At 37.2% G+C, this 21,866-nt stretch overlaps 1 protein-coding gene and 1 non-coding gene across 2 annotated transcripts in view; both read left to right on the top strand.

Annotated features, from left to right (window-relative positions):
* The window catches only part of LOC149077624 (somatostatin receptor type 2-like), a 70,550-nt gene that overhangs the window by 35,776 nt on the left and 12,908 nt on the right, over positions 1–21,866 (top strand). The gene's annotated exons all lie outside the window — the stretch shown is intronic.
* On the top strand, positions 9,060–9,133 carry TRNAS-GGA (transfer RNA serine (anticodon GGA)). Its single transcript has one exon. It is a non-coding gene; the product is annotated as a tRNA-Ser (tRNA).

Below are 21,866 nucleotides of genomic sequence, written 5' to 3'. Positions count from 1 at the left end.
TCTGCATTTTTCATCGTTTAACTACTTTTTAACACATAATCCGCGGAATATACGGAGGAAAATACAGTAAACCATGTTGAAAACAAGAAAAAAAAAACGAACACATTTTACGAAAAAGTTGGGACGGCAAAAATAACGGGAATGTCCCGTAAAAAACGGGTCAGACGGTCACTAAGTTTCTGGCCCGTCAGCGGCAGAATTATTGCATATTTTCCCCACGGATTGAAAAAGCTGCGCAGTCATGTTTTACGGTATAAACAAGTTTTCATATCAATAATAGTACATCAATAAAAACTTTCCTGTTGTGATCAAATTTAATTTGCTTTGATATATTTTTAATACAAATATATCTATCTTTACAAAAAAATTCTACTTAGGAAAGATAAATGTATTTCAACTTCTCTCCACTCAAAACAAAACAAAAAAAATGAATTTCCGAGATTTCAGAACATTCTTCGCAAACAAGATTCTTGAAAACTCGTTCATATCTGCTTAAAAGCTTGTATCCATCGATTCATGAAAATAAAAACGAAATTTTATTTCAAAGGGAAATCTCATAACAATAATAAAATAGAAGCTAGATGTTCATTTTGCAAGAAACCAAAGACGCATAACAATCTTTTTTGTTTTTGCCCCTGTTATTATATATATGTACGTGGATTTATTCGACTTTTTGTTTTGTTTAGTAAGAATAAAAATCTTATTTAAGACTTTATTCAAACTGTGAAAAACTACTGAGGAAAACTCAAACGATGCGTTTTTCTTTCATATTAACAAATATTCTTTACAATCTGCTCTAAGCATTGTACAGGCTGACTCAAATAGTTAGTGCGAGACATAATTATAAGACGCCACGAGAATTCATGAAAAAAACACAAATAAACGGGAAGAATATTTCTACGGTAATGAAACTTTAGTAATGCATGCTGTTTACAAAATTATGAGTGAAATTGGAAGGACTTCTAAGAAACAGTTTTTGATGGTTTGATATTTTTAAGAACAGAAACATAAGACATTTTCTCACTTCTACTATTTTACATTAGTGTAGCCCAGTATTACTTCACTCGAATCATATTTTTATGTCACCTCTACGTCACTGGATAACAAACCAATAAGGATATGAAGTTTTTTAACAGCTGGCTGATTCGAAGATGAATTTAGGAGAAAAAATGAAAATTCAACTGCCCTTGCGTGTGGAAACGAACTCGCGTCTTTTCACTTGCCGGTTGAGCGCACTAGACTGCAAAATCGGACGAACTTTAATTTCTCCGTAGTGCTCGTGTCTACTGAACGGGACATGCATGATGCATGGACGGTTGGACCTAACCAACACCATCTATAGCAGAAGGCTACCGCGCGAAGCTCGTGACGTCACTGATGAAGGTCATCTCATATATAGCCAATCGATATAATGCAAAAAAACGATAAAGATTGCGGACTGCTATCTCCGCTATCCATATGAAGGTTTTTATTTTAACAGCTGCGAGTGTGATACGAAGGTGAATGATCATTTTGATCATTTTTTTCGCTTCACGGTCATTTTCGACCTGGCATACTCTATGCTTGTCTGCCCGAAAAAAAAAACCGCAATACTTGTGATCACAGGCTTGGTATGCTGTCTCTTGTGACACTGTGATTGATTTGGTTGAATCAATGCCAAATCGATTTCTTTCATTTACCCATTTCAGGAATGGGAAATGTAGCAAAGCTAATACAGGCTGGAATGAGTAGTGAAACTTGAAATGCAATCTCTTGCGAACAAAATGTGGTACATCGTAAAATGAGTCGTATAAATGAAAAATAAATAGCATAATTTTCCTATTACTTTGGCCGAGAACGCAGAATATCTTATAACGTATAAATTAGGGGGGTGTATAAGTGAGAGAGATCACTGTATATTTTACTTGCCTTAGAGATCGAACACGTATAAAGTATGCACGAAGGCCTAGTTCGTGATAACAAGGAATTAAAGGGTGTCCATCGCTATCGAAAATACCGAATTCCGAACATCGTTCAGACATTAAATATTGCATCCGGCCGGGAAAACACTTCATTGTTTTCTGAAGGATCAAAACAGTGAACGATGAGACATTACAATGAATTCATCTAAAATTTATGAGTGACATAACGATTATTTTCAAAACCTCCCGACAGGGTATCGAGAATGATGAGAGGTCCTACGTTTTCCGTTTCAATATTCATGTGAATGGTTATAATAATGTGGACTAGTCCACATCAGCCCTTCTATTCATAAAATATAACTTTTGATGGTTAACGGTTACGGCCACAACCAGAAAATTTCGAACAATTCCAAAATCAACATTCATTTATATGCATTACAAGGTGATCAACGTATCAAAAAACATTAATGGTGTTGAAACGGTACCGGTAGCACAATAAACGCATGCGCAGGCGCAGACAAAGAAAGGTCTCATCAAGTTGTTGCTGCGCTAGACGTTCGGTCGGGATACTTAGAATAAGACAACCATAAGTATTCTTTATAGGCATTGTATAATATTTTATCACGTGTATATATTGTTTATAATTTTTATTAATTGCAGTTTTAATTGGATTGCTGAATTTTTGAAATATATGACATCCATATTTTTATGGGTATCTTTTTCTCAGCAACCTCGTTGGGCATTTTGCCTGTTGTGGCGTTGTATCTGTATTTCTTCAAATTTGCGGAAGTCCGTGATCGAGCGTCTAGCGTACCAACCACTTGGTGAGATCTTCTTTCTTTGTATGCATCCTATGTCCGCGTTTACGGTGCTACAAGTATCGTTCCAACGCCATATATGTTTTTTTTTCCATACGCTAATCGTTTTGCAATGTACATATAAAAGTAGGTGTCGCTATTCGAACTTTTCGAAACCTTTCCGTTATGACCGTAACCGATAGAGCTAATTTTCATTTTTCTCACATCCTCGAGCACATACTCTGAAACACCTTTACCTCGCATTTCATCCAAATTCATTGATTTTTGCGGTGTCTAGGGGGGATTTGTACATCGGCAAGTTATTTTATAACCACCTCGTCAATAAGACGTATCACAAAGCATGAAAAATAATGATGCGACATCAAAAACCAAACATATATCATGTCATGGAATAGTAATTGCATGTTCAAATGAATTCTTAAAAAAATAACCATTTCCGCCAAAAAAACGATGACACTTCAGTGGAATAAAACTATTGTTATTCGTCTTCTTATCCCTTTAGTATAAATGGGTGGCTCAAAGTAAAATAAGCAATGACAGAATCTATCCGGTTGCTGCCAGGAAATATAATGGTTGCAGTTTATTTTCAGCCTGGAATAAGGGAAAGATGGCGGAGACACTTTTGTCTTGGAGACAGTTGATAAAAACAATGGCCTTTTATTTTATTATTATTTTTTTCTTGTCTCGCAGATACGCTCCGGAAAAGAGTTTCTTTGTTTGAGTAGCACGTGAACATCCATAGAGAACATACGCACACACGCTGCTATTGGCATTGATGTCGGCACTTTCATTTGACTACGGATCGAGAATGTTACAAGGGAGGAAGAGAGTTCTCTTCCTTCCTGAATATAATGCTTGATTTTGTAGATAAAAGATAGTTTTTGGAAAATAACGATTTTCTACATTTGAATAAAAGTTCCATTTTACAGGGACGTGGTCATTACCATAATAATAAAAAAAAAAATGTTTTACAAATTTTATTCGTTACTTGAATAAAAGTTATATATAACTTTTATTCATCTGAACAATTGTTCCGGGTATTCATTTCAAATCGTCATTTATATTGTTTGCAGTCATTTCTTTTACAGATCTGCCAACTCTTATGGCAGCGATGTCCGTAAAATTCCGTCTTTTTTTTCTTTCGGTGGCATTATTATTGGTCGTAGAGGCGTTGAGAGACATTTTCCAGACACGTGATAACATTGTTAATTTTCATTTTTTTGGAATCCAGTCAAAATGTGGAGCTGATGTGCGGTCGTGTGGATAAACTCGCATTGCGAGGTCCCAAGTTCGATTTCCTTAGGTGACACTTGGCTGAATTTGGTATCCTATCGTCTCCAACTCGTTCCTGTCGCGTACCCTCCACTAAGGCTCATTTCTACACTCAAGGGCGTAGCGGGGGGGGGGGGGTAAAATGTGAGAGAAAAGGGCCGGAGAAAGGGAAAAAAATGTCCAAATCTGTTGTTCTATCACTTTGTTCCTCCCGAAATGAAAGCGGCCCCCCCCCCCGAACGAAATTTCTATCTACGCCCCTGTCCACACTGGTCCTAAAAGCGATGCAGCCTGCAACTCGACTCGGATTTGTTGAAAACCTAAATTTCAGGCTTTTTATGCAATCCGTGCCATTGGCACGGGATGTATTTTAATGCATTTCCATTCAAAGTAAAAATTTTTTTTCTTATATTGCCACGGCAATTTTTATTCAAACTGTTTCATTTCCATTCGAACCACGTTCTTTTAAACTGCATTGATTTTGCTACCTCGTATTTGTATTCATTCACACTGCATTGCTTTTATTCACCACCTCTCTTTTTTCTCATTTCCATTCAAACTATACTCATTTTTGAAAGAAACACATATTTTTTTTGGATATTATGCTAAGGTGAACTCAGAAAACAAAAAGTCCTCTTGGCTCTGTCGGGACTCGAACCTAGGCCCTGGTACATACCGAGCAAGCATACTATCTCTTCTTTTCGAGTTCACCTCAGCATAATATCCAGAAAATATGTTTCCTTGATATATTGGACTTAGAAAAAGTCGTCTACCTCTCCATATTGTTTTCTATTCATATAGCATTCAGCATTCATTTTCCTTTTCTCTTTCATTCATTTTCCTTTTCTCTTTCATTCATTTTCCTTTTCTCTTTCATTCATTTTCCTTTTCTCTTTCATTCATTTTCCTTTTCTCTTTCATTCATTCATTCCTTTTTTTTGTTTCATGTGCATTTTGTTTTTTTCTCATTTTTCTTTTTTTCTCATTTTTCTTTTTTCTCATTCATTTTTCTTTTTTATTACATGAATTTTTACATTTTCATTCATTTTTATTTCTATTGCATCCTTCTCTATTCATTTCAATTTCCGTTGCATTTGTTCCATTCATATGGAATCCCTTTTTATATACAAGTCATTTCTACTGTATGATGTACTTTCAGTGATTTTAGTGTACTTTCCGATTTGTTGGAGATGTAGATGGGTTCGAGATCAATACTGGCAGAATAAAATGTACCCTTATTTGGTTATGGTTGGTTTAGGAGCTTTTAAAAAATTTGAAATTCTAATGGCAACGCATTATTTTTAATCTTCTTAAGCATCCCGCAATTTTTAATCATACAGCACCAACATTTTCGGTTAAAAGCGGCTTCTTTTAATGGGATTTGAACATGCTATCATGTGCTGAACAAGGGAACATTAAAGATCATAACGTATTTTTTTGAACAAAGAATTTCTCAATTCATTTTATTTTGTTTGAGGATGAAGGACGTCATCCAGGGTTTTCCTACCCGAAGTAAGTGCTCGATCATTCACACAATGTTTTGTCTATTTCATTCCACAACTTTTCAAAATTTATGGACCTGTAACCATAGACTAGAGCTATTTTAGCTCCATAAATCTGTAACATATATCTTAAAATATTTCCCTTTTAGGCTTTATATTACAACATTTTTCTTGAAACATTTTGGTCACCGGAGACAGATAATTTATGATTATCCATGCATATAAAATAACATGTCCGTACTGACTCACTGACTGATTCATCATCCGCAAAACCACTGAAACTATAAACATGAAATTCTGACAGTACTTTAGCTTCATGATGGAAAGACTCAATAAGAGGGAGGTTATTTTTTTTTCTTCAAATTCGACTCCATAAGGAGGGGTTCAAACGTTATATATACAGATCATGCCGAGCTGAAACCGCTGAAGCTATAAATATGAAATTTGGTCAGTAGTTTTATTTCGTAATTTAAAGACGCACTAAGAAGGAATTTTTCAAAATCCAACCCTCCCTTGGTGGAATCGTAATGGAGTTCTAATGTTATTTGTGGAGAAACGTTGAAGCTATGAAATTTGGTCAGCAATTTTATTTCATAATATAGAGACACACTAAAAAAAATTTTCAAAATTCAACACCTATCGGAATTATGTTGGGGGAGGGGGGATTTTCAGATCATGAAATCCACGAAAGCGAAGCCGCTCGTAACGGCTAGTCCAGCATATTTTCTACGAGTACATGTGAATGCATATATCTTCATGCTTTACTTTCTTGTTATTTCTTTATCAACTCGTTCATTTAGAAAAAAAATAGCGTGTAAGGAAACTACATCGAAATATCTTCATGAAACTAACCATGGACATGTCATGTCTACGTGAAACAAAAGTCCTTACTCGGCATTTTATACATGAAAGATTTTCTGTTAGAAAGAAGAGGAGTCTTCCCTAAAAGTGTTCTGTCAAATCGATGAAAAAACGAGGTATTGATTTTCTATGACAACATAAAACAAACTGAATATAAAGTGTCAGCTCAGCTATTTGTCTGAAAAAATATTTTTAAAGCGAGAAGCAATATTTTGCTGCATCAATACAACGTGTCAATTTTTATATTTCAACATTATAGAGCATATATGCTGACCCCATGGCTCGCGGGAAAAATGTGGCTCTCGGAGTCATCTAATGTAGCAAGAGACCTCAAACCAAATTTTTTAAAAATGAATTAGGCGGCACATTTATAGATCAATTAAAGGGGCCGTGGCATATTTACAGGAAACATGAGTGAACAGCGGCACAGCTCCGGGCACTTAAGCGGCGCATGGCGAATTCACAGTTCACTTAAATGGCCCGCGTTGCATTTGCAGATCAGTTGGTTTGGACTGCGATGCCGTTCCACATCACTCAAGTGGCTCACGGTACATTTCCAGAGCACTTAAGTGAACACGTGGTTCAGTTCCAGAACACTAAAGTGACACGCGGTACAGTTCCACATCACTCAATTAACCCACGGCAGATTTCCAGATTGCTCAAGTGGCCCATAGCTCATTTCAACACGACTCGAGTGGCTCGTGGCTCATTCCAGATCACTTCAATGACCCGGCACAGGGCACTTAAACAAACCGCGACGCATTTCCAGATTACTTGAATGATCTGCGGCGCATTCACAGATGACTTGATTGGCCTACGACTCGTTTCCAAACGAGGGGCAGTTTCCAACAAAGTGGCCCGCATTTTTCTAAGAATTGAGCACTCTTGTTATAGAACATGAACTACATGAAAGGGAATTCTATTCTAAATCACTAACATGATGAACAATTCATGTAGGGATACGTTATTTCTTGAATTCTCTCTCTCTCTCTCTCTCGTATCCCACTTTCAGTCAGGAGTTATTCGCATCGCGAAGATCCAGGTTTGAATACCGTTGGTGGCATAGTAGCTGTCGGTTGAAGTTTGGTTCTTGTCGATTTTTGGTCAGTCTCTGTTTGAAAAAAGTCTTTCCACAAAGGATACCCCCACGCAGCTCACATAACATGGAAATTCCGGCATTCGTCATGTTTAATTTAAAATATGGAAGGCACGAGTGCGACACAAAACAAGAATAAACGCTGACAACAAAAATAGGTTTGAACCACACATGTACTCAGAACACTTGTTTCAGTATGAACGAATTCGTTGGAATTTCCCTCAGAGGAATGTTTAGGAGGTACATGTGCGGTGAAGTAGTAGTGGTAGTAGTAAGGAGTTTTCGTTTGCTCTCAGTTTATCGCAATCTGAATCTTCTGTAGGTTCATTAAGGCGTGGAATCGTCTCTGGTTAGGTATCGCAAATTGAATGGGGACTGCAATTTCTAGAACATGAGCCAATATCAAGTCAGGAAATCTTACTCATTTTCATCAATGCTCCCATTTACGATATTCAGACGTCCCATATACAGGGTTTCCCGTATAAGTCGTAATACGGCCTTTATCTCATCAACTGCTCATCATAGAGAATTGGAAAGTATTTGCCCTGTCTCTCTAGAGAGTTTAAAAAATAAACCCCCGTTTCCAAGTGCAATATTCGCTGAGGTATTTTTGAATTGAAAAATTGGAGAACGGTCGGCAAAAAACAGCATAATAATCTTGAAGTACCTTTATACCGAGATTGCAGTGTATTTTCGCCGAAAAATACATATTACATAATACTTAAGAAAATAATTAAGAAAAAAAAGATAATAGGATACAGTATTTCATTTGCATCAAGAAATTCCGATTTTTTTTTTTTTTTTGACGTATGGAGTATATTAGATATTAGTAAAGAATTTATTACCGTATTATTAAAAGAAAATTATGTTTATCGGATCATTTTCCACGCATCGGTCATTTTCTGCACACGAGGGCTAATTAGACCCCGGGACCTACAATTTATTACCGATTCTGAACGGCAGCCATTTTTATACTCATCGAGAGGTTGGTGCGTTAACCTCGCTCGGTGTGGGACTCAATGCGATATCAATCTTTTTCTGTGGTCATGTCGTCGTTTCTGTTGTTCCCCTGTGTCAGGAAAGTTTCTGACAAGGACGAATAGTGTATTGAACTCGCGACACCTCTAAACCTGGTAACCCTACTTTAGGTGAATATCTTCTAGACAGAAAAATATGTGATTTCTACACATTTTCCAATTCGTACGTGTGCTTTCAAGTAGCACCACTATAGCGTTAACTAAAAAACGAGAAGCCGGGGTTCGAGTTCGGGTGGGGCCAGATATGAATTTTCTTGCAAGGATGACATCACTCTCCGCTACCATACGAAGGTTTTTAACAACTGGCTGTTGCGAAGATATATTTTGGAAAGAGAGAAAATTCAACTGCCCCTGCGGGGAATCGAACCCACGTCCTTTCACTTTCCGGGTGAACGCCTAGACCTAGTTGTTAAAAACCTTCGTATGGTAGCGGAGAGTGATGTCATCCTTGCATAAGTCGCCATCTGGTGGCAGCGTCAGCAGTTGTGAGCTTGGCCTGAGTCTGGTCCGGCCGTCCATGTACGGTCCCTTTCAGTGTACACGAGCTCCAAGGAAAGATTGAGAGATTCAGAGCCTCTGTAGTCTAGTGGTCTAGGGCGTTCACCCGGAAAGTGAAAGGACGTGGGTTCGAATCCCCGCAGGGGCAGTTGAATTTTCTCTCTTTCCAAAATATATCTTCGCAACAGCCAGTTGTTAAAAACCTTCGTATGAATTTTCTTCCTAAAATTATCATCTCTCCAAAATATAACCAAAAACCTTAGATTAAGAAGTGGAAATGGCACCTTTACACATAATAAGTTTATTGGGTTGTTTGGCCGAACTCAGTTTAGCCAAAAACTTCACCCGTCATGACGTCTTGCTATCCTCGGTACTCGTGGCAACCACAATCAGTTCGGGCTTATTCCTCCGGTACACGAGAGATTGTTAGCAATGTAATTACGTGGCCAGGACGGCTGTTTCGTTCGTTTAGGAGTCTATGACTTATAACTAACGTTATCGAAAAAATTATCAAAATCCTCCACTCCTCTCGTAAGACATTAAAGACCACTCTGTACTTATGATGTCGGCACATGAAATAAGATTTAAAAAGAATATCCTTATATGGTTTTCAATATCATTCTATTTCAAATAACATAAATTAAAAGTTTCGACATAGTACTATTCTTTATAAAGCTTTAAACCGAAAAGCTGATAATTAAACTTGGACCTTGACATAATTTGCGTCATTTTGCAATATGGCACGTCTATATTAAAATGCTTTAGGTTAGTAAATTATATCTATTTGATATGCCTGTACACACACACACACACATATATATACACTGAAAATTTACTTCAAGGAGAAAAAAAATGTCATGCGAATTAATTTATTACATTTCTTTTATTTTTTTCAGGCATTTTTTCCCTAAAGAAAAATATTGTCTCATAATAACTTGAGCCTAATTCTTCATTTTCATACTCGTCTCACACATTCCTCATTTCCTGAGAGTATTAAATGCAAATAAGAAGAAAGGGAAAAACCATTTGTGTCCTTTTTTTTGTTAAAAAACGCTAAAAAATACTTATTCCGGGGATAAAAACTTAGACAGGGTTTTACTTATTTTTCTTCTTTTTAGGCGCAAGGAAAGTGAAGTAGACAATTTTGCAAACATCCGGGTTCGTCCAGACTGAAAGTACACTAACTTATGGAATTTTTATTTCATACTTGAGAAATTACTTAAATGAATTTTTGACTTATTTATTTAATGAGGCTCATGCAATTAGTATCATCAACTGCTTTAATGACTGCCGTTATTTTTGTCAATTTTATACGTATTTTTAACAGACATGTCATGCCATAAATTTGATATATCCATGATCATATTGTGGTGATATTTCCAACATGAAACGATTGTAATAATAGTGTAAATAGTAAAGCTTTTTCGAACGTCGGGGTAGTTAGTGAGCGTAAGAGACAGCACATGGATAAAAAAAAATTCGTTCGATCCCTCATTTGTTTTTTTGTGGGAATCTATATTTTGAATTAATGGAGGCTTTCACCGTATCTTACGGTGATATTAAAAAATCACAAATATTCAGCGCAACCTCCAAGTAATCTATATACATAAAATTGAGTTTCTATCTGTGTGTGTGCGCGTGCGTGTCCCTGCTTTGTACAAATTTAAAATTTTTAGACCGATAAAAGCCAAATTTTGCATATATACATATATACACACACACAAAATATAATTATTTGAAGGGGAAAAAAAGATTGAATTTATGCACGAGTGAAATAGAGAGAGAGGAACTTATGCAGTGGGTCGTCATCGGGGGAACTCCATGCATATTTCGGAAAAGTAGACGTTCCTGACGGGAGAACAGGGGTCACCAATATATATAGTTATGGGAGCTGGCTTTGAGACATAACTATATGACTCGAGAAAGTAGATTAAACAATAAAACAATTATTTATTTACAAATATAAACGAAGGTAAAATAATACGGGATTTGGACGAAAGCAGGGACATGTACAAAGATGCGACCTCCTAATATAAAAAATAATAGCTCTCTGGCCAGACGGCTTTGACATTAGATTTTTGTGGTGTTGCCACAAAGAGGAAAATAATTTTTTTAAGTGCTGCGAAAAGACACTACATTGCCTAATTTCATTTAAAATGCCATCCCTCGTTTCCCAACGGCCGTCTTCTCAAAAAAACATGGTGGACGAAAAAATTCGAAGGATGAAATAATCATAGGCCACTTTGCAAATTTGTCAGAACTGCGCAAATGTTCAAAATGAGCGAGAAACTTTCGGGAACGATGGCTCGTGGACCTTAAAAATGACCTTTTTTGGAATATTTACTTTGGTTACAATGCGTTTCAAACATGTTTTGTCCCTTTACAGTGGTTTGGCACTTTTTAATTCTTCCAGTACATAGAGAAAACCTGAGAAAGCAACCGGAATTTTCGCTAGTTCATACTATAATTTTATTACAAGATATAACTTTATATTTTATTACAAAATATCTTCACAACATCCAGTCTTCTTTATATCTTGTATTAACAAGTGGAGAGCGACATTCATGTCATATAATTTTATTTCCGAAGAGAGGAGTTGAATTGATATCACGTTGATTGAGGCTGACAGATCATGCGTGCATCTTTAACCTCTTCACGCTCAGGTTTTTGGCAACAAGTTTGAAGGATCTCTATTTGACGCATCGGAGATAAACCTGAAAACCTTGTGCTAACCTAAATGCAAAAAAGAAGAAGGGGTGGGGAAGAAAAAGAATACGAGAAAAGGAAGACAAATAAATGAATAGAAAACAAAGCATAAAAATAACATATAAGTAAAATAGATCAGACAGTATAAAGTAGATTTCTCTTTCACCCTCACCCTACGTGTTTTCTTTTGCTCTGTATATGCATGTGTAGAGTAGAAAGATTCATTATATTTTTGGAAGAAATCACCAATCGCCGTAGGACAGGCCCTTTAAGCAAAGTATAGAAAATACGGGAGGGGAAGAAAAACAGTTACTAAACCACACATGCACCCAGTGCCGTAACTAGCCGTTTCTGTGTCCTGTGCAAGAATTTGCATTTAGGCCCCTTCCAAGTGGGCCCTTGCACCCGCCGCACCTGCTTAGTTACCTTTAGACACTGCATGCACCTCGTCCATATTCCTCTGTGGAACTTCTAACCAGTTGGTATATGTTTGAAATATGCGTGTCCGTGTTGTGAACATAATGCGAAACTTGTTTCTGTGTAATGCTTGTTACACTGCTGCCCTCTGCTTACTATTTTTCGAACTATGAGCGAAGTTTAATGATTGGATATTTTACTGTTGTAGGCCTGTTGCTCTTTGTGACGAGACTTTTTAGGGAAGAGACAACTTCGGTTCATAGGGTTACAATAAATTTTGCGATGGTGAGGATAGAGGAAAAAAAACACAGAGAAATAGAATGAAATGGTTCCACTGGTGTTTTGACGAAATTTCGTGAAGTGATAAAACTCTTAATTCGCTTGTGATATTTGTCATCTGAAACAGAATTGAAAAATTGACAACTAATAAAAGTATAAATTGTGTACTTTTAATTATGTGGCTGCCGAATATTACTAGATTTTTTTTAAATAAGAAGGTTTCTCGTATGTGCACCCCTGACAACTGGTTCGTGGGACATTGGTTCAGGAAATATGGGACATCTTGATTGTTGTCTATCTCATTAGTGAACAACGTTAGCTGATCGAGTTTGCGCCGTGCACCAACGAACTTCGTTGCATTATCACAGTATATACTGTATTCAATGTGGGCCCAAGTAAATGATTGAATCTCTTCAAGGCTGCAATGAACGAATCTGAGAGATCACTCACAATTTATAGATGTATAGTGTACATCTCGAAATATGAGTGAGTGAGTGATTTCTCATCAGAGGTCCTTCTCATCACAATCAAATTAATTGTAAAGCATATGAAAAGAGCAATCTATGCCTTCGCAAATTCGTATCCACGACCCTTATGAAACTTTATATAGATAGGGCTCGCATAATCTACTCCACAATTAGTGGATGTTTTGCTCATGGTGACTTGAGGATCTGGCAAATCAGCCATCAGCTGAGAAATTGATTTGCAACGGAAACGGAAACACACAATCACTGGTGAATAAGGCTATGAATAATCCTCCTAGCACCAATAAGCCGATACGATTGTTTCCAGACGTTTGATGAAAGCGTTGGTCCAGCATGCACAGATTCTCATTGTGATATTCACCAATAATAAGCAAACTAATTTAATGATCTTTTGACAGAATTATCGGATGTTTGACGCTATTTGTTAATTTTGGCCGTTGAATCCTTCCTCCTGCCCGTAAAACACCATCTTTTATCGATAAATGGATGCAATGACCCAATAATGCTTTTACAGTTCAATGGCTTCCATTACGAATGGGATCGATCTCATCGTTGAAGGAACAGTCTCACCGAATGATCCCTTTCTTTTCACGCTCTATATCAGATAATTGCAATGGCTTTACAGTGGGTTTCGCTGTGTTGCTGCCAGTGGGTTTTGTTCCGAAGCGTTTGAAATAAACCTGAACCAGTATGCAACGGTACGAATGATTTTAGACAGAAATGAATATTTCTTGAAATAAATTACTCAAGGCGATATTAGTCGAAGTGGTGTACGAGAATATTGTATCCATTCTTTCTTCGATAGAAGTGACGATTTCAGCAAGTTGTCATTTGGCTTAGGCCAGGTCGTAGATGGGTCTCTGAGAAATTGTAGTTCATGCAACCGGAGTTCCCATCCTTGCAACAGCTCAGGAATATATTCCCGATGTGACATGATTCCACATACTTAATGGTAGCGTAACGAGAATCTCTGAGGTCCGGTTGGTGACAAAGATTTTCCATCTTCGTGGATGTGACGCAACCAAGACTGGAATCAGTCCATGCAAAAACTTGAATATGTGGCAGCTTGATAAATTTCAGCGCTGATCTAAACAGCTGAGCTAGCAAGCATACCCCACGGAATTCAAGCTTTGGAATCCACAGTTGTTTTACAGGATACAAGGTGATAGTAATCCCATTGTATCGAATATCTGAGCAGATCGTGAGGGGACTTTGCGTTTCGGCAAGGGATCATCAATGATCGAACATGGTGAGAAGAAAAATGCATCATTCACAGAGTTCCAGTTCAATCCTAGGACCTAGGACTGTTCATTGCTGTCAATTACAATCTCGTGGTCATCACAATCCGCGTGCAGTTCCCTTAACAGTGATTCTGAATTCGATCTTCACTTACGAAGCTCAAAATCTCTCATTCGAAGTAACGAAGACACTTGTGAATGTTGTGTTATTACTTGTAATGTTGTGCAATTACTTGTTCGAATGACTTCTACGCGGATAGTAAATCATCCACGTAGAAGTTATTCGAAATGGTTCTTGCTGTATTCGGAAAATCGCAATCAAGAAGTCATCACATTTCGTATGGGGCCATTCAAGTATTACGTAAGCAGATTTTCAGCCATTTTTGATCCCCCCCCCCTTGTCAGCAAAAGTCAGCAAAAACTGACCCCCTCCCCCCTGTCAGCAAAATTTCGTCAGCAGCTTAGAATATTTCATATCTTCAAAAAAGGGTGGTTGATGACGTAAGCAACCTTCAAACCCACCTCCCCCCATTGTTATCAAATGTCAGCAAATCCGAAACCCCTCCCCCACCTCGATGCTTACGTAATACTTGAATGACCCCTATTTTTTTTTATTATGTGGCTACCGAATGTGACTAGATTTCTTTTTAATAAGAAGCTAGCTCTCATTTGCACGCCTGACGATCGACGCGTATCAATCACGTATCGACAGGTATCAAAGGAAACAGTATTTAAACAAGCGCTGTACTTTTTCAACACTCATGGAACTGAATATCTCCTTAAGATGCCGATCACCCATTATGTTTAACGGGGCATATAAAATCCAGGTAATGTCGCGAATATCTTATAGAACGATTGCCACATATAAGTTCTTTTGATCAAAATAACCTTTTCTAATATTCATGGTAACACGTTCTGACATTCGAGTTAGTATCGAAAAGAAAATATACGTATCGACACTTCGCGTCGTTGTTGGAAACACGAAAACATTCGGAGAAGAAAATCATCAATATTTTATTAAACCGAATAGTATAGAGACATTTTTTTTTGTGAAACATGAAGAATAAAATGGGGAACAGAAAAGATATTGAACATTAAATTTTCCGAAGTTTTTCGATTCGGTGACATGTTCGGTTCAGTTTATGTCTGTTAGACCAGAAGTAAGAAAATATATTGGCTATATATATACTGTATATATTTCTTTTGTGGCGGTCGTTCTGTACACGTAACATTTCAAAAATTTATGAACTTCGCTGTATAGGACTTGGTTTTCTTTCGGCGGCATTTTCTGTTTGATAAATATGTCCATATTTTTTTAAGAGTTCCATCAGATTTTCTCTCTTGTAAAATACGTTTTGGTTCTACCCGAAGAGGGTCGGATTTCAGCAGGTATAACTAAGGGTGCCATCGCAACTGGCCGCAAAATGTTGGGGGCCGTGCAACTGAATTTTATTAAAATGATTTTGCGTCTTACATTCAGCTATAACTGATTTAAAGGGCCAGAATTCGGAGTTCTGTTGATCTATTGATGAAAAATTGTTGACTCATCAACAGACACGCCTGTCATAAGCCTATGATAATCAATCCGTGGCTCCACCCCCATAAGCCTTGGATGGGGGCCTTGATTTTTGACCGGACCTCAGACTTGAATTTTTATCTTCCTCCTTATATTAATTTTCAAGAAAATTTATAATTTTAAATATTGTAAAAATATGAGACCAATTCCTAAGCCCCGCCCAGATCCCTGTCAGCCTTTCCCATTTAGTAAACCATGGTCTTAATGGAAACATGAGCCATTGGGAAAAGAGATTCTCTGGTCACGTCTTAGACATGAAGTGTCAGTCACCCTAATTCAATGCATTTTCCATGTATGTAATAGACATTATCTTGTTATGCATATTACATTAGGTTCGATATACACCTGAACCAGTGGGCCTATGCGACCCCGCACTTTGGTACCTTCTCAGAAAGGTTCTTAGACGGACCAGAATCCTGAGCTCTTAGAGGGGCCCATAAATAGATTCTCGGTGAATGCATGGAGCAAAAATGTTCCAATGTTACTTTCGAGATGTAATCCCTATCGTATGTCTCGTAGATTTCGTAAAACATGGAAAAGCGTCATGCACTTAAAGATTAGAGAGAAAGCTGTTCTCGCACCGGGCCGCTAAATAACCAAGTCCAGCCCTGTGTTCGGGTCCCGATCAATTTGCTGCCAGACACATTTCTCATAAGTTTAATGATCGCTTTCAAGATTCCTACACTAAGACAGACAAATAATTTTCTTCCAAGGAGTAAATGTGGAAAACTCTTAATGTGAAGAAGCTGATGTTGTTTCCACACAGACAGCAATATGAAGACACGATAAGATTCTCTGACTTGCTCTGAGGAATAAATGATGCGAGTCCATTTAAGAACGTTCCGGACGGATATGGAACATTCTCTCATGATAATGATCTTTCGCTTAAGATAATGCATTTAATGACTTGCCATCACAGTTACTTGACACTAAGTGGAAATTATTCTGATTTCACAAACTCGAGATGCTGCTGCTGCTGATTATTATTCTGGAACAACTTTGATCACATTGAAACTCATCATTGCATTAAACTGACGTAAGCCGACGCCAAATGTAGAGTTAATATAATGATATGTATATCCATATTGCCGTATACTGTTACTATTCAGATAAATATGGCTATTCACACATTTGGTAGGTATAAAATATGTATCAATATCTTACGCACAGTAAATGTGACAAATCCGGTTATTATACATAATACAAATACAAGGTATCAATCCAAATACAGATTATGCATAACAGCCTGTTGTTATGCATAATCGCCGAGCGTTTTGGTAAGTTTGATAAATTTCCCTAGATTTATTACTTTTACCGGCGATTATGCATAGTATCCAGGCGTCGCCGTCGTTGGTAAACATGATAATTCGCACTATATGATATCTATACATGATAATTCTTTCATATATTCTATCATTATATCGGGATACGATCCTAAAATCTATTATCATTATATCGGGGTCAGACTATACCACACATGCAAAATATACTGAAAAACTGGCTTTTTATGTAGAAATACTGTGTGATTTTTGGGAAACATTCATCAACATTTTTCTCCACTTGTATTAACAAGTTAAGAAAGTACATCTTTCTCGAAATATACCACACATTCTGGACTCATTTGGATTTTTTTTTTTCATGTTTATCAAATTCACCCATTACACTGAGGTATTGTGCATAATTACAGATAGAGGCAATAAATTTCAAGTATTTATTAAATTGACCAATGGCACTTGGTTATTATGCATAATCTCCGGTAAAAGTAATAAATTTATCAAACTTACAATGCTATTGGTAAGTATGCATAATAACCGATTTGTTATATTTAACCTAACAAATATATTACTACTACAACTACTACTTAACCGTACACGCACCTCGTAAAAATTCCTCTGCAAAATTTCTAACGAAGTTACATGCAGTAACGTGTGTACTGAGTGTATGTGTGACCTTAACCTATTTATGTTATAGTTATGCGTGTTTTGCTATAGGGCTGCAGCCCTGACCCCGGGACAATTATCATCATTTTATTTCATGCAATAAATACACTATAGAAAGGCCCGTGAAAAGTCTTTCTCCGTGCCCGCCAATGATCTCCCAGTCTAAGGGTTCTGCCCTAGATGTGGGGAGGGGGGCATGGTCAGAACTAGAAGAGGGCGGGGGCAACTGCCCCGACCGAAAAAAATTAGGGGGTGGCAGTTTTACATATGGGAACAAACAACACCGTTATAGAATTATCGCATTTTAAAGTTTTGGGGGCGGTAAAATACTGTTTGCCCGGGCGACAAAAATCCTAGTTAAGACCCTGGCCATGGTTGCGCCAAGGTTTTGATTGTAATTCTACAACACAATTAACTTAATCAACACAATAAAGTTGTTGAGTGAAATCGATCACAGTTACAAATTGTCACGATGTCTAACAGGTTCAGTTTAAAACTTTTATGACCTTTTATTTATGTTATGGGTGTGTGTATGAAACAATACTCAAGACCATATTTAAAGAACAAGCAGCAAAGAGATGGCTTTTATTTTGGAAATTGAGAGCCAAGGGGAGAGGACATGATTTTTCAGGGGGAAAATTAAGAAACGGAATATAAGAGTTTTTCGAAGGGGTGGCAAAATTAGCGATGCCTAATACAGCTAAAAGCTGAAATCCGTGTCTGCTAAGAGGGCCCGGGGGTTAGCACCTTATTATAAATACGCCGCCCGAATGGAATTTCATTTTAAAAACGACCGAGTACTGCACGAATGAATTTTGAAGTCATCAAAATCTTTCTCGTGAAAAAGTAAAGTAAAAATTTATTAACATTTCAACGCGATAAAAATCACCTGCAATCACAAGGAAATGAAAAATATTTATTGAAACATGTGGAATTGGTGTGGAAATGAGACTCGATCGATAATCAATAGAAAAAATCCTCAACCAATAATTATTTTGAATATGGCAATTTGTAAAATTATTAATTTGATTTAAAGTTTGTGATTGAATCGTTGTCATCATTTTATTGTTCCCGCCAGTCACACACACCTTCGTGAAGCTACCATTTTTACAATCTTCTTTGAAGCTTTTGTATAGATTATTAAGCAAAAATTATGCGATGAAAATTGAAATTTTTATAGAAAACATTTATATTTTCGTGAATTACGTAACATTATCCCGAAAATGCACAGAAGTATTGCACAATATATATATTGCACAATTACATATTGTTATACAACATGCATACATATATATATTTTTAAGTTGCAAATCATTTGCAGCTTTTTTCTGACATAGGGTTGATCTAATTTTTGTCGGTCCCTTGAATATATCTGTGACTATATTTTCACTTGAAATGTTATCAAAGTAGAGTGTTATATGACCGAAATTTTAGTGCAATTCGTTCAGTATTTTTCCAGAAATTCGACAATATGTCTAAACTCCGAGGTCGTTGCAGCTCAGGTTGATAAGACACTCGCCTAAAGTACCAATAGATGTTTAGAAGTGTCGCGCGTTTCATACCTTGTTCATCCTAGTCGTAAGCTTTCCTGACGCTGGGGTAAAGTAGAAACGGCGAAATGACCACAGAAAAAAAGATGCTACCGCAGGGAGTCCCACATCGAGGGGTTAGCGTACCAACTTCTCGGTGAGTATAAAACAAAAAACTGCCGTTCGAAATCAGCAATAAATTGTAGATCTCGGTGTAATTAGCTCTCATGTACAGAACACGACCATAGTGCGAAAAAATGATCAAACTAAACTCCATAAAAGACGCAATTTTGACAATATAGTGTATATCGAAGGAATTATTTTTGCTAACAAGTTAAAAAAGTTGGAGTGAAATTTCTATCGTCGTATAGAAATCTAATGGACAAAAGTTTGGAAACTAGTTACGAGCCAGAACACAGAATGGGAAGTTCCCATTCCCTTCTTAGAAATATAAGAAAGAATGTGTGATGAAAGATGATGCTCCAGGTCACCACAAGTGGGAGATCGAATATTGAAGGTGGAGAGGAGAGAGATTAAAATTAATAGCTGAAAGGCCGCATGTCGTTGCGAGATAAGACCCAAAGTAACGACTAGTATGAATCGTCTTTGCGCTTAGGGTTTAATAACTGATGAAGTTCTGAATGAATGTGCCCTACGTGGATTCGGGTTCTGCAAAGATTTACTCCTCCGAAAAAGATTTTGTATTTTCTGTCACAATACCACACCAAAGTACGAATCACGCGTGCATATTCATGAGTTTCTCTCGAACTCCGATTATTCAAATCGGCCACATTACCGAAAAGCTTTATACTCACGGCACATTCAATTACGCCGAACTGCGACTAATGTTTCGGCACATGCGAGTAATAGCTCCCCTTTCAGTTTTCCTAATTCAAATCGAGTTTGTTGCTAGCTGCACTAATAAACGTTTGGCAATTCGAAGTTAAGTCTTTCCATTTGTCAAAACTCAACAATCCGTACAAATCGTTTAATTTAGCTAAAATTAGGAGACTCTTTCTCGTTCTAGTTCTCTTTGAGTGATTCTGTTTTCCCCGCAGCTTAGGACTTTCATACAATACATAGAAAACGGAAATTTATCGTTTAACCAAAGTGTCATTTGTTTTCAAGACATTAAATAGTCAAAAATAAACCACAATTTTACTCTAGAAAATTTCGAATCACAATCAAAAAAATTATAATAAATTCGGCTTTTTTCATGGCACTTCGGGAAGGAATTAATGACTAATGGCTTATCTAGTCGAGCGGTTCGTGGATCCTCAGGCCTTCACTAGACTAAAATGGTTCATATCCTTTTGGTCCTCCGGGGACCCTTTGTGACAATGAGATGTAAACGAAGGACATCCCCCACTCGCCCGTTCCTAGAAAGTAATGCCAAAGAATCCTTAAAAGAATATTATCTGGCACATAATAATGCATATATTGTACATTGAATTAATTGATTTCTCATCCAAACTCACGAATTAGAGGACCCCCCAAGGGGGCCCGTGGCCTTCTGGTCAAGATAACCAGATTTCATAGAGAACAAAAATATCGAGTGGCTTTGCCATATCTGAAGCGTCCTCTTCTTGGTGGTTGGGAAATGGTTTCCTGGGTAGGTTACTACACCGGTTACCGGACTACTTTACCGCTCACCAACTCCGGTCATGCATCGCCATATGGTGGTCATATATACCGGTTGGCAATTTCCAACCAGTGGAGTTAGGTGGGAGATGCAGGTGCAGTTGCATCATTATGAAAGCCAAAAAACGGAAAAGTGTTAAAACTTTTTCTTTGTATTTATTTCTGCTCGCGTCGGGTTTTGTAGCACCACGGTCATTTTCTGCACACGGCTAATTAGACCGGGACCTACAATTTATTGCCGATTCCAAACGGTAGTTTATTTTTTTAATACTCACCGATAGGTTGGTTCGCTAACCTCTCGATGAAGGACTCCCTGCGGTAGCAATATTTTTCTGTGGTCATATCGCCGTTTCTGTTGTACTCCTGTATCGGAAAGTTTATGACAAGGTATGGAACTCGCGGCACCTCTGAACATCCTTCGGTACTTCAGGCGATTATCTTATCGACCTCGGGTACTCTCCCTCCCCCACGAAAAAATACATGCTCGGTAAAATGTTTTACATGCCCCGGCAATAGATTTGTCCAGCCCTGGTAGGTTTCAATCAAAAAACACTGATTAACGCATCATACAAATTGGAATTATGATTAGTATAAATATTTATAATTAGTATAAATATTTATAATTTGAATAAAGTAAAATAATCTGTTTAAAGTTTATTATTCTTAGAATATCAAATAATTTGTAAAAACATTGTAGGTGCTGAATTCCTTTTTCCGCATTCGAATGACCTATTTAGTTGAAGATTGATAAAATGAGACGCTCGCCAACTGCCACTAGGTGGCGTGCAATAATAAAAGGCACTTGAATTAATTCCAACGGTTAGTGTCATCTGAAATTAGTTTGATAAAAAAAAACTGGGATCAACCAACAAAAAAAATGAAATAAAATGAATTTAAAGCAATTTTCCAAAAACGAAATTAATGTCCCATAAATTCTATTGAATTCCATCCCAGATGCGACATGAATGACCTTAATCTTTCAAAGATAAGCGTCTTCGACAAATTAAATGCAAATGGGATATGATTTGAATAGAAATTTCATACATGAATAGTCATTCCATTTGCAAAAA

Source organism: Pholcus phalangioides, unplaced genomic scaffold (genome assembly GCF_987345545.1).
Source record: "Pholcus phalangioides strain wild (caught in Gottingen) unplaced genomic scaffold, Ppha-v1.0 ptg000015l_1, whole genome shotgun sequence".
NCBI classification, from domain to species: domain Eukaryota; kingdom Metazoa; phylum Arthropoda; class Arachnida; order Araneae; family Pholcidae; genus Pholcus; species Pholcus phalangioides.
The sequence above is the reverse complement of the archived record's forward strand: the minus strand, read 5'-3'. Positions and strand labels throughout refer to the sequence as shown.